This window comes from Amblyomma mixtum, chromosome 3, assembly GCF_055824585.1.
Source record: "Amblyomma mixtum isolate Tamu chromosome 3, ASM5582458v1, whole genome shotgun sequence".
Classification (NCBI taxonomy): domain Eukaryota; kingdom Metazoa; phylum Arthropoda; class Arachnida; order Ixodida; family Ixodidae; genus Amblyomma; species Amblyomma mixtum.
The window spans coordinates 285,123,367-285,137,618 of record NC_143014.1 but is presented as its reverse complement, the minus strand read 5'-3'; the positions used below and the strand labels follow the sequence as shown (position 1 = coordinate 285,137,618).

Sequence of the window (14,252 nt, the reverse complement as noted above, 5' to 3'; positions counted from 1 at the left end):
TCGAAAATCGCGCGCTTGGGGGAGGGCGCAAGGCGACGCCAATCAAATCGCCACACTCCGTGACGTATGTACCACCCTACAATCCCAGCCCCGCCCGCGCTGCTGTTCTCCCCGCTCCTCGACACTTAGCCGCTCCAGCGCGGGCGGGGCAAAGAATATCGCATTGTACGTGTGTCTCAGACTGCCGCGATTTGATTGATGTCGCTCTGCACCCACCTGCAAGCGCGCCGTTTTCTAATGGCTCGAGAGATGTCCCAATTTAGTCGACCACAGCAGCGTGGGTTATTGCAAAGAATTATAAAACCTGACATGGCTATTACTAACAGCCGTCTACAAACCTTTAATTGCAGTCTGGTGCTTATCGGTAATAAATAAAAATCTACTGTTACATTTTCATTATCCACTTTACGAGTTAACATGTTTCCCCTATTGTTTGAAGTCCGCCAACACTGATATTAATATGCCGCAAAAAGCTTCGCTTTGCCTCACCGGCACTATTATTAAGAATTACTGTCCGGCTTCCCTCAGACATCACGTATATATACAGCAGACGACGTTAGAAAATAAGTGGATCGTTAAGACGCTGCAATTAAAAAAAGTCAACAGTCATCGAAACCAAGGAAAGCATAGGAGAAAGTTCTTTTTGGGGCGAAATCTCCAGTCCTACCGTACAAAGCTGAAGGTCGTGTGGCTATGAAATTTGACCGCCAAACCAGAAGGACCGGAGGCTTGGGTCTGACTTCATGCCACGTCACTCGCCTCGCCTCACCACAGCTACGCGCGTTGAGCAGACGGAGCTCGCTCGCTTCGAAACTATCGAATCACGTCACTTACTGCGCTTCGCCACTGCTGCGTATCCGAAGCCGACAGCATTCTCGCAACTGCTTGAAATCGCGTGATGCGCCATTTGTTGTATAAAAGTGTGTGGCGTGTGCTTACCTTTACACACAGCCATGGATGAGCACCGTACCGGAAGAAGTGCTTCGAAGATGTATGGTCGTCGTCGAGCGGAATCTTATAATATTTGCGATATGGAAAGGCAGCAGATTGGATTAGCAAAAGAGAGAGCCAGACAACGTGCCAAATTACAAGCTGGAACCGCAGAGAAGCAAGAAGCTATACTCGAGAAGAAACGGGAATGTGGGCGTGCTAGACGAGCGCACAAACAAGCAGCTGAGGCTGCACGAGCGTCTGCTTCGACCAGTGCATCAACCGTCGATGAGAGCATTTCGCTGATGGCTAGCGAAGAGACAACCCGGAGGCTCATCGACCATGCAATTCTCAGGCCCAGTGTGTAAATGCGACGAATCGATATGTAATAACGTTTGATCAAAGCTAAACCATGTCTCACCATGTTTAACAGAGCTTTCGCTCCTCTTACAAGGTTCAGCCGAGTTTAACCAGAGCTAATATTTTACTTGCGGTGTTCATCAGTCGAAGGTTTTTAATTTAGTTACTTTATTCATTAATGGTAATTCAATACAAAGTAGAAGAAAAAACAACCACATTCCGCTAGTGCGATCCTAACCCCCGACCTCCAAAATTCGCGTACAGTGCTCTGACAACCGAGCTACAGTGACGGCTGCCGAATCTTTTCCTTTCCGGATTATTCATGGTTTTTGTAACCTAAACTTGAGCGTATTCGCCAGCGCCACCCTTGTCCAGAGCGGCGAAAGTAGTGAAGCCCTTTTTATGTCTATATAAGTCTGTGGTAATGATGTTAGGCTTTGGAAGTTGGCTTTAACACTCCTGCTGCAGCTCCCAGTTCGCTTTCTGCACATCATGTTTGGGTGAACTTGATTATAACTTCTAGCATATTTGCTACACCTAACAAATATTGTTTCCTTCCAGAGCTAATCTTGTGCGTCACTTCCACTCAAGTGCAAGAAATATTAGTTGTGTTCCTTCTGGTTTCGAAATGTTACTGTAACGCACATGACAGGAAACAACACGGCCCTCTAGGCATGACGAGGGCCTAGACGGCCGGCGTCATGCACGTATGACATAGCTGTAACTTTCAGAAAGATGTCGTTTATGAAAGAAGAACTAAAGGGTGCTGTAAGAGTCCTCATAGCTCGATTTTCACATTATTTCACATTGAGATAAGACTGCCGACACGTTTTTGCACAGTGTGCTTGTTATCGCGTACAGGTCCACGCATTATTAAAGGGAACAGCCAGTTTTCTCAAGAAGGCTTTTCTGTTATTTCTCCACTAAACTCAAATTGACATACGGGTACTATACGCCAATAGGAAAAGGGGAAAACAGGGAAAAGTGTGCTTGTCATGCATAATTATGGAGTACTAATTAACAGAAATCTCAGACTTTGTTTCCTTTGCATTGGAAGGACCTTTACAGTGTCGACAAGTATTTTCCAAGCAAGCACGCAAATGTACACGCCCAGCCTCAGTGAATTTTAGCAAAACACTTAAATGGCCACATACGGAGCAAGAACTCTATCTCAGCTCGCATACGAGCACGCAGAGTTTCTGAGTTGCTACCCTCAGCGCGGGTAGGCCAATGTATTGTCGTAGAGGGATCGTTTGCTGCCGCAGGATAGGCAGGGTCGCAGAGGGGGACGTGTCAAGGATACTAAGATTTGGATAGAAAAGTCACCGGATTAACATTTTCTCGGCAGGGAAATGACTGGGCTAACGGGGACACTTTTATGGTGGATTGGATATACCAAAGGCCGACAAGTTGCCGCTCTTCGAAGAAAGATGTACAGTATAAACCACCTCGTCCTTACATATCTGACTACACGAGCCAGTTGGCGCGGTCCCATAGGGCACTGTGTGGTGTGAATCATATCTTCTTTTGACTGTATTCTCTATAACATATTATGTTAATAGCGTTAGAATGCGCAATAAATGAGCAGAAGACTAGAAATTTGGGGTTGAAACTTAATATTAGGTGTTTTTGGGCCAGTTTTAGTTTTTTTCTGAGGTCACTTCGAAATACGCAGGCTAGCACACACGAAAACAACTGTGTTGGTATATTTCCTTGATTTTATGGATAGAACCTGGTTGAGAACTCTTTATCTGCCTGGCCGCACACTCTACTTGAATATGCAGTGAATCAATTAACCTATGTTTTTTTTTTTTACCTCTTGTTCGAATAGTTGTGCCTCGTTTAAAAACAAGAATAAAATTTTTTACCATTAGAAGACGAACACGCGGGACAGTCTGCAGAGTAGAAAATGCTGTCTTCCCACCTTTTGCGGAGGCCGGCCCGTTCATGTAGATTGCTTGAGCTTCAAAATATAGCTGAAGCTTGAATCCGCGACCTGCCATAATTTGGACTGCTGGCAGCAAGTGATTCACCACGCCGCATGTCTGTGCAATGTATTTTTCTGAGGTCTTTCCGCCATATACATCGGATACAAACATAATGAACCCTTTGGGTGCTATGACTGTCAAAAGTTTGATAGAATTGGAGCCCTTGTATGCACTGTAGCTCTGTGCTCTTGGCATTTATTTCTTCTACCTTTCCAGAAACCTTTGGTGCAATTAGGTATGCATGTTACAATCTAATAGCTATTCTTAAAAAGCTGTCGGGCATGTTGGCGCAAGCTACAGAGTGAGGCAGTCATAGCGCAATGTTTAACATTATTGTATTTCTTTAGCATTTATTTATTAATGCTTCAGTCCAGTACATTGCCCCAATGAGGAGGGGTTTTTGAGAAAACAGAACCAGAAAGCACAGGAAAGCCTTAATAAAGTTACATGGATGAACATGACGCACAAAAATACTCAATTTCTGGATCTGTGGTGAAAATTTTATATAGAGTGCGTTGAGGTCTTTCGAGAGCCTTGTATGAAACGTTCAACAGTGTATTCTAATAGGACGCAAAAGGTTCCTGTAATAAATTCAGGACTGTACTTTTAGGTTAAATGGTCACACTTTTTGTCCATAGACACAACACGCGCTTCCGCCACTTTGCCACAGTTCACAAAGATTTTAAAGATAAACGGAAAAGTTAGTACGAAATTGCGTTGCGAAAGGACAGCGTAGAGGGTCCCGCCGTTCATTAGCAACCTCGGAGTCGGCGGCGTTGCCGTGTTGAGAAAAACGGGCGGCCTACATGCCGCCTGAGTCACGTGACCTTCTGAAGTAATCTGAACCTGCCCACCGGATTGTGATAAACCGAACACCGCGGCAGGTGGCAGTAAAATAAATGATTAGTCGTGAGACGTTCCTCGGGAAGAGCAACCTGGGTCTCACAAAGGCCCAGCGGTGGCTGCGTTTGAAAAAGTCTCCTGCCGTGGCAGTAACGCATCGCTTAAGAGCTGCACGACTGCAACAGGATTGGTTTGAGGACTCAAAGTGAATTATGAATGTAAAATAAAGAATGATCAATTCCGTATGTGCAGGCATGTAGGCAGAACGTAGGCGATAGAGGAGGACTACTTGCGCTGAAGGAATTTCTAATGCCGTCGCACTGCGCTGTTGAGGATAATGTTAGGTTAAGCGCCATTTGAAGATTAACGAACAGTGTACATGAAAGCGAAGTGATACGCAATGTGAACCCCAGGCAGCTGAAAGGACCCATTAAGGCATTATTGCCATACCCTCAAGGTGGAACTTAAGTGTCCCCGGACGTTTTAGTTCGAGATATCACCTCAAGTAAGCACTTGGATTGCCCGGAATCGGATCGGTCAGTATACGTGCGTGTCCCCAGCCCACTGCACAAATCAAACTGCCAGCTTGGTTTTTGGAGCCTTGGAAGGGTGTGGAGCAACGTGGACTTGAGTCATATCTGCTGGATGATGGGCGAGTGTGGCACTCGTCCAAGTTTTCTGTGGTTCGTCCAGAAGTGTTTCAGCAGCAACTGCCTTCCCCAGCTCCAGCGGCCCTTTTTGCTGACATTTGGCCGCCTATCGACTTCACCAAAGTGCCGCCGACCAGTCCAAACTCCCGAACCGTGGTCCAGGGTTAATCTTGGGACGCGCCTTCAACCCAGCTGATGACAGCCGCTGATGTTAGCCCGGGCCCTTCATCGCCCATGGCTTCGCCCGCTCCAGAACCGGCAGCCACTCCTCAACACTCGTGTACATCAACAGCGGCAACTGCGGCTTGACTTCCTGCGCCGCGTCGCAGAAGTACACGCCAAAAGAAGCGGCCCGCAAGTTTTAAATACTATCTTTTATATTAGGCTACTGATTGGGACACTGACTAGATTTTTTTTTTCAAAGTGCGGCGGAATTGTGATGAACACGAAGTGTGGCAGGTGCGCTGCACGCACTCGCACGCACGAGAGAAGAGGAGGAAGTAGAAAGAATACAGATCGTCTCGACAGTATGCCGCGTGTACTGCTTCTTAATTTCTGATTACCCTTCTTACGATACAACAGGAATGGTTCAAGCCCGAAAGGTCTTTTGATGTTTATATTTAAGTGCTTCGCCAGGACACCCTCGATAGTGACTAAAACTGCACTGATGAGCGGCAATTTGCGCAGTCGGTTCATTAGGAGAAATCAAAGCAGCGTAACAAGCACAGACGACAGAATAAATACAAACACACACGCTGACTAACACCGATTGGAAGCCGTTTTATGTGCGTGTGCAATAAATAGCGTCGAGAGGAAACAGAAAGATTAGAGACACCACTTGATGATAGGTAGCAAAACTCAAAAGATTTGGACGCAATATCTGAGATAAGGGAACTAAAAGTAGCCATCCCACTAGGTTGTCGGCTTTTTCCTAAGACCGCGCGGTTTCTCTTATCTTCTTGTTGCCTCTCCACGGTATTTTTTGGACAGGCAAATAAAACCGCGTTTAGTTGGTAGTATCAGCGCTTGTGTATTGTCTTTTTTTCAGTCGCCCGTGTTCTTTGCGCTGTTTTTCCTCTTCCTGTGCACGTCCTGTATTTCAACGCCATTAGATCTCACGTTACCTATCTGCTTTATTACCATAGCCAAGGTGCACAACATACTTGAAAACACTGTTGACACTTTGCCAACTGAAATCTTGAACCTTCTCGCAAAATCTGCTCCCGTATTAGCCTTGAAAATGTAAGCAAGAGCTGTTTTTCAAGGCTAAATAATTACCGCTCTCTTGCCTGTGGCCCTCAAAAAAACAATGGGTTTGTTAAAAGCACCAACTGGGAGGCCAGTGTATAAGTTTACTACGTGTGTGGTGTAGTGCCGGAGCTCCCATTTCGCTGGCTGGCCCCCCTGGAAACAAGCGCTGCGCGCTCGCCGACGCTCAAAGCAGGCCCAGACTTTCTCGGACAAGTCGCGACATGCAGCGTGACTCACCCCGTCGCCGCGGCGCCGACACGGACCCTTCCTCCTCTCCTCCTCTCCGTCGGTGCGAACTCCTCCGCCGCTCGCCGGCTCTCGACCATTGGTCTAATTTGAACGGTGGCCAGTGATTGGAGGATTTGAACGGCTGGCTGCCGTAACCGTTACCAGCGGCTATAAAAACGGAGCCGCGCTGAACCCGAGCAGCAGACGGGCAGCAGAAGAGCCATCACGCCGGAGCTACGCTCGCCGCCGGGGCCGCCCTTCTTCTGTGTGCCTGCCCGTGGTGCTCTTGACTCTTGTATCATGTAAAAGCCCTTGTACATACTGTACATAAAGTTCATTTGACTCACCGTCGCCTCGACCGTTTCCTGGCTCGGACCACCAGACCCAACAGTGGATGGCAGCTGCGGGATCGACCGGCGTCAGCTACCTCGGCGCGGTGAGTGCCTGATGTTTTCCCCTCAATTCGCCAGACTGCTCTAGCACACGTGATTGTAGTCTAGAGTAGGGCTGTGTGTGTAGCACTGTAGAAAGCTTTGCTGTTTCGAGCCAAGTCGGAGCGCTTTGAAACGAAAGCTGGTGCAGAGGGAGTAAACGAGGCGTTTTGGAAAGAATTACTTGCGCGTGTCATGCTAGTAGCGCTATAGTAGTGAACCGCAAGGGAATTCTAAAAGGGCAAGCTGCAAGAGACTATTGTGCGCGATGGAGAACCTTAAAGTGAAAGAACTCGTCGAAATTTGTGAAGAGCTAGGCCTTACCGTAGGCCGTGCGAAACGAAAGCAGGCGATTCTCGAGATCATGAGGAAGGAGGGCGTAACGGCTGAAGAAGCCAATGAGGCCTTGGCTGCGATTAATGAACGCCGTGAGCGCGAAGACGCAGAGCGAGAGCGACAAGAACGCCTCCAGCGGGAAGAGGCAGAGCGAAAAGAACGCCTACAAGAGGCAGAGCGAAAAGAACGGCTCCAAGAGGCAGAGCGACAAGAACGCCTTCAGCGGGAAGAGCGAGAGCGACAAGAACGCCTCCAAGAGGCAGAGCGACAGGAACGCCGAGAGATTAGAAAATTAAAAGAGTTGGAGTTGCTGCGAAGCTCGCCGGCGCCTAGCGTAGCTTCAATGACAGTGCAGGCTAACGGCCAAAGAATCCGAGACCAACTGCCGCCGTTCGTAATCGGCGAGGACATGGCAAAGTATCTCGTGAAATTTGAGCATGTCTGTGAGAGGAATGTCATTGAGCGAGAACTGTGGGCACAGAATTTGCTAGCTCTGCTTCCCGGGGAAGCGTCCGATGTGATAACGTGTTTGTCGAAGGAGGCGTTCGAGAGTTACGATGAGGTCAAAGAGGCCCTGTTGAGGAAATATAAGCTGTCACCTGAGGCATTCCGGCAAAGGTTCCGGTACGCAAAAAAAGGCAGTGAGTCGCACATCGACTTCGCGTTTAAGCTGAAAGCCGACCTAGTTGAATGGCTCAAGGGCGAGGAAGTTTATGACGATCGTGATAAGGTGGTAGAGTGCATTGCGCTGGAGCAATTCTACCGCTGCATCCAGGACGATGTAAGGCTCTGGCTGCAGGATAGGCTTACTGAGGTTAAGCTCAACAAGGCAGCAGAGCTGGCTGAGGAATACTACACTCGTCGAAACTTGCACAGCAGGGCATTACGCATCGAAAAGGCGGAAACAAAGGATGCTTCTCTAAGGAAGCCTGATGGAAGGAAACCGTTCGCGCGTCGCGATTTTCGAAAAGATGCGTCCGCTTTAAAGGAGGCTGTAGGCGAAGAACAAAAGGAGTTCAGGAAATCTGACGATGTTCCTAAGCAGCGCGCTGATGCCGCACGTGCGTTTGAGTCACGGAGGCCTTTGACATGCTACCACTGCAAAAAGGAAGGGCATATCGCGGCAAACTGTAGACAAAATGTTGCTTTCGCAACGATTCGGGAGACAGACAAGAATATGCGGTTGTTGGAACCATATATGCAGGAGATAAGTGTGAACGGTAAGAGATGCAAAGCCCTTCGTGACTCGGCGGCAACTATGGACGTTGTCCACCCGTCCTTAGTTTCTCCGAATGATTTTACAGGAGAATGCGCGTGGATAAGGCAAGTAGCCGAGGAGCAATGTGCTTGCTTACCGATCGCCACAGTGATCATTGAGGGTCCTTTTGGTCAGCTTAACACCGAGGCGGCCGTGTCTGCCGCCCTCCCTGAGCATTTTCCTTACCTCTTTTCGAACAGCTCAGAGCAACTTCTGAGGGATAAAGGCAAATCGTTCTTTGCCGGCGTGGCATGCATGGCCCTTACCCGATCTCAAGCGCGGAAGCTTTCGCAGAAACTTGACCTTGCACCGGAGAGGGAAACACCGCTTAGGGAAGCAGATGAGCATTGTAGCCTAGATACGGTGTCGGTGGAACCTCAGATCGAGGACTCTCCGGGAAGCGGAGAACTCGCTGCTAACGAAACTGAAAACAGTTTCAACGATAGTGGCAACGAGAAGGTAACGGCGACGCTACTGAGCGAGGCGAATTCCACATTGAGCCCAGTTTCCGACACTTGGCACGAGCTAACTCAGGTTGACAGAGCGACGCTCGTTCGGGAACAGCAGGAAGATAGCTCGATAATAGCTTTGCTGGATAAAACTAAAGGAGGAACAAAGAAAAAGAATGTTTCATTTCATCAGAAATCCGGCTTGTGGTACCGAAATTACGCTGACGCCCGTGGTCGCAAGTACGAACAGCTTTTGATCCCACAAAAGTATCGCCGTCAGCTATTGAACCTGGCGCACGAAAACGCGTGGGCAGGGCACCTCGGCGTGAAAAAGACCAAAGCTAGGCTCGCCCAAGAGTATTACTGGCCTCATTGCTGGAAGGACATTGAAGGCTTTGTGCGCTCTTGCGACACTTGCCAGAGAGTAGGCAAGTCTACCGACAAGTGGAAGGCGCCCATGAAACTGGTGCCAATCATAACTGAACCCTTCCGCCGGTTGGTAATTGACATTGTAGGGCCACTGCCCGAGTCCAAGAACGGTTGTCGGTATATTCTGACTGCTCTGTGTGTCGCGACAAAGTTTCCTGAAGCGATACCTCTCAAGGAGCTCAATTCTCCTCAGGTCGTAGACGCCCTTCTCTCAATTTTCGCTCGTGTCGGATTTCCCTCGGAAATTCAGTGTGACAATGGCAGTGTCTTTACCAGCTGCCTAACCTCTACTTTTTTCGAAAGGTGCGGTATCAAGGTCGTACACAGCTCGATCCATCACCCGCAGTCGAACCCAGTAGAGCGTATGCACTCGGTGCTCAAAAGAATATTGCGAGCTCTTTGCTTTGAGCGCAAACGCGATTGGGAAGCCTGCGTGCCGGCAGCTATGTTCGCTTTACGATCCGCTCCCCACGAGAGCACAGGCTTCAGCCCTGCGGAGCTTGTGTACGGCAGGAGCTTAAGAACACCGCTGCGAATGCTGCGAGAGTCGTGGGAAGGCGAGGAGGAAGACCCTAACGTGGTCACGTACGTCCTTAACCTACTTCAAAGGATCGGAAAAACGAAAGATCTTGTCGAGAGCCACATGAAGGCAGCGCAACAATTGTCAAAAGAGTACTACGACAAGTCAGCAAAGAAGCGTACTTTCGAAGTGGGCAGCCAAGTAATGATACTGCGACCGTCTAAGAAAAATAAGCTTGAGGTCCAGTGGGAGGGGCCAGCGAACGTGGTATCGAAACTTTCTGATACCAACTACGAAGTTAAACTAGGTAGAAGGCCCAACAAAATCTATCATAGTAACCTGATGAAACCGTACATTCAGCGTCACGCTGTCGTGAATGTGATTTTGAATGGTTCGGACGAGGAAGGTGCAGAAATCCTGACCTCTGCGGACATGAAGGAATGCGGTTCGGCTGCATTGTTAGAACAGGTTAACTTAGAACCACGCCTAAGCCAAGCCCAGAAGGAAGACTTGAGAATGATTGTTTCTGAGTTCGAAAAAGTGTTTTCGGATCGTCCCGGAAAGACGACGCTAATTGAGCACGATATCGAGCTAACTTGTGAAGAACCGATCCGTAGTAAGCCGTATCGCTGCTCTCCCGTGCAGAAAGAAATCATGGCAGGTGAGATCAAGCGAATGTGCGACCTGGGAGTCATAGTACCGGGTGAGAGCGATTACACCTCGCCCTTGATACTAGTGCAAGTACCGGGAAAAGATGCCAGACAGTGCATTGATTACCGGCGACTAAACGCGATAACCCGGGATCAGACCTATCCAATACCAAACCTTGAGGAAAGGGTGGAGACAGTGTCAAGGTCGAATTACATATCCACACTAGACCTCGTGCGAGGCTATTGGCAAGTCCCCCTTACAGAGCGCGCCAGCCGCTACGCCGCGTTCGTTTCCCCATTCGGAACGTTCCGCCCAGTCATGTTGAGTTTCGGACTCAAAAACGCGCCATATTGCTTCTCGAATCTAATGGACCACGTGCTCCATGGTCTGTCCGAGTACGCGCTCCCGTACCTGGACGATGTCGCCATCTTTTCTAACACATGGGAAGAACATGTAGATCACTTACGGGTCGTGCTGAGCAGGCTGAAAGATGCCGGCCTCACAGTCAAACTTGCTAAATGCCAGCTAGGTTGCGCCGAAGTGACTTACCTAGGGCATGTGGTGGGGCGCGGCCGGCGTAGACCGTCAGAAATCAAAGTAGCCGCTGTCGTAAACTACCCCCGGCCAACCACTAAGACCGAGATAAGGGCCTTTTTAGGCTTGGCTGGATATTACCAGCATTATGTAAAAGACTACTCGACGCTTGCCAGTCCTCTCACAGACGCGCTTCGAAAGTCGGAACCCGTGAAGGTGACATGGGACCAAAAAAAAGAGAACGCGTTTCAAATGCTGAAACAGGCCTTGAGTGAGGAGCCAGTACTAATGGCGCCGGATTTTTCAAAAGGCTTCATAATTCAGTGTGATGCCAGTGATCGGGGCATGGGAGCTGTGCTATGCCAAGATGATGATGAGGGCAATGAAAGGCCAGTTTTGTACCTAAGCCGTAAGTTGACTTGCCGTGAAGAGGCGTACAGCACTTCTGAAAAAGAATGCGCCTGCCTGGTGTGGGCAGTTCAGAAGCTCGCCTGCTACGTCGCTGGTTCCAAGTTCGTAGTCGAAACCGACCACTGCCCACTAACTTGGTTAAGCAATATGTCATCTAAGAGCGGCCGGTTGCTGAGGTGGAGTATGATACTCCAGCAGCACAATCTTGTCGTTCGTTATAAGAAAGGCAAGTTAAACGCGAACGCAGACGCACTAAGCCGTGCGCTCTGACCAAGGCTACCTTCGAACGCCTCGCTATTTACATTTTGTCACTTCGCGAACGCTTGTTAAGTTCGCTCGTAAATCGGGGCAAAATTGATGTCCTCATTCGCGGCCTCAGCCGATTGTTTTCCTGCCCAAATGATCTCGAGGGGCCCAATTTACAATAATTTCATTCCCTGTGTTGTTTGCGTTTGACACTTCGTTTGAGTTTATTATTTTAAGAGTTCTGGTATCCCACATGTGTCTCTTGTTGAAGAGGGAGCAAAAAGGGGACAGAACTATTGCTAGCGGAGTTTTGTGACCTTTAAGTCTGGTGTATTGACGGGTGACAGAGGGCACTTGCTCGTGTTGGGTGTTGCCTGTTGTCGGTCGGTTCTTCGCAACATGCAGAACGATCAACGATCGATGCTGAGAAGCAAGCTCTTCCGAAGGACCGAGCGAAGCTGTTCCAGTCACCTGGGCGACTAAGCTGCGGAGCAGTGATCCTGTCCTGACGAGAGGGACCCGTTCTCGGGAAGGAGCCTGGAGCTACCTGCGGCTGAACACCGGACGAGAACTTGGAGGAGCCTGGCGTACGAGCGCGCCCCGCATCCGAGCCACGCGGAAGTAGCTCGTCTTCGTGGCGCATTGTCTGGCGGCGGTGGTGCTGTAGTGCCGGAGCTCCCATTTCGCTGGCTGGCCCCCCTGGAAACAAGCGCTGCGCGCTCGCCGACGCTCAAAGCAGGCCCAGACTTTCTCGGACAAGTCGCGACATGCAGCGTGACTCACCCCGCCGCCGCGGCGCCGACACGGACCCTTCCTCCTCTCCTCCTCTCCGTCGGTGCGAACTCCTCCGCCGCTCGCCGGCTCTCGACCATTGGTCTAATTTGAACGGTGGCCAGTGATTGGAGGATTTGAACGGCTGGCTGCCGTAACCGTTACCAGCGGCTATAAAAACGGAGCCGCGCTGAACCCGAGCAGCAGACGGGCAGCAGAAGAGCCATCACGCCGGAGCTACGCTCGCCGCCGGGGCCGCCCTTCTTCTGTGTGCCTGCCCGTGGTGCTCTTGACTCTTGTATCATGTAAAAGCCCTTGTACATACTGTACATAAAGTTCATTTGACTCACCGTCGCCTCGACCGTTTCCTGGCTCGGACCACCAGACCCAACAGTGGTTAGGTAGAGTTGCTTAAGAAGCAGCTGTTGCCGCAGCTCTTATACGGGGCTAGCCGTGCAGTAGCCTGACGCCTGCCAGTATTACCTAAGTAAACTTCGCGGCACAACAGCCACAGTCCGTCGCGTGCTGCACACATGATGGCGCTGCTGGCATGTGGATTGAATACATTAAGGTCGCTGACTGCACCTGCAGTTCACGCTAGCAAAAAGCAGCTGACAGATTGGTGGCTTCAAATCAGGACAATGGCCTTAAAAATGGAATTTCAGGATACGAAATTAGCAGCGTAGAGGCGAACAGATTTTGCATTTGAAAAAGGGAGAATTTCTAACTACACAGTACGCTTAAATATGAGGGTTCAATTCTAAAAAAAAAAGTTAAGGTTGGCACCTGCCACCACTGATTTTCAAAGGGAACACTCCTAACATACACTGACCATTCGCGGGTGGCGCACAAGACAAGCACTGCGTTCGGCATTACGCTCGTGCATGAAGAAAAAAAAACGCGCTCTTCAGATGGCAGACGCGCCGACGGCTGATGCGCAGCAACAGAAGGAAGAGGAGGTGGATACGGACGGAGCAGCAGCTCTGGCACGCCACCGCGCCCGAGTTCATCGCCATTGGCTGTGAGACCGTGAAGTGCGTGCGCGAAAAGACGCCGCTACGTGTGAATCAGGAATGTGTCATTCATAAAATTCGCTTTTTTTTCCGGAAATTTTCGTCCTGAAATCGGAATTTTCAAGTTTTGAGGCAATTTTGGGAAGTTCAAATTTGCGAATGCATACATCCCAAAATCACATTCGTTATTGTACGTTGTAAATGAAGCTATGGAACTTCGAGTTTACTGCCGAAAGAAAAAAAAGGGTGGTTAATCCTGATGAACAGCCTGGATTAAAAAAAAAAAACATTGTGTAATACAATTCAGGAAAATATACAGAGACTTTTCCAAAGAAATAGATCCCAAAATGGGGAATTTTAGGATCTCAGTAAGAGAATTTAGCTATACGGCGTGGAGCATCGCTGCGTGAATGTTGCATGCGCCACAGGGAGGATGCTTTGGAGGCGAAGCTCGCACTGAGCTTACCGGGCTACGTAATGGAGGGTACCCATTGCGTAATAGTTACTGATGAGAGACTGGCACCAAACAATAGTAGAGACGTTCACCGCGGCACAGATTTCTGGCGTCCTGTGTGCGCAGTAGCTCAAACTGGTGCTTGGCACATTGGAGTCGGCACAGAGAAGGCTTCACTGTGTAGAGCAGTAGACGACAAATTCAGGAGCGCATGGGAGCTATCCAAAAATGTTGTGCTGCAAAGGCGTCTCAGCGATCGTCCAGTTTTAGTTTTTTGCCATTGGTGTGGTATTACGACATCTGGGCACCCAGCTGTGGAATTGTCTGCGAGGTGAAAATAGAAAACAAAGTTTGCCTTTGTACAGTGCTACCTTTTTATGTAGACCAATCACTTGCACATATGTGGTGCAGTTTTTCGGAGTAGATTTAATAGAATTTCTGCAGAGTTCCTATAAACATAATGAACGGGTTACATCTTGAGAAGCCGAACGTCGGACTA

General features: G+C 49.3%; 1 pseudogene; it reads left to right on the top strand.

Moving 5' to 3' along the window:
* The first annotated feature begins 6,162 nt into the window (after nucleotides 1–6,162).
* On the top strand, nucleotides 6,163–7,726 carry LOC149355070 (uncharacterized; annotated as a pseudogene).
* Nucleotides 7,727–14,252: the final 6,526 nt, after the last annotated feature.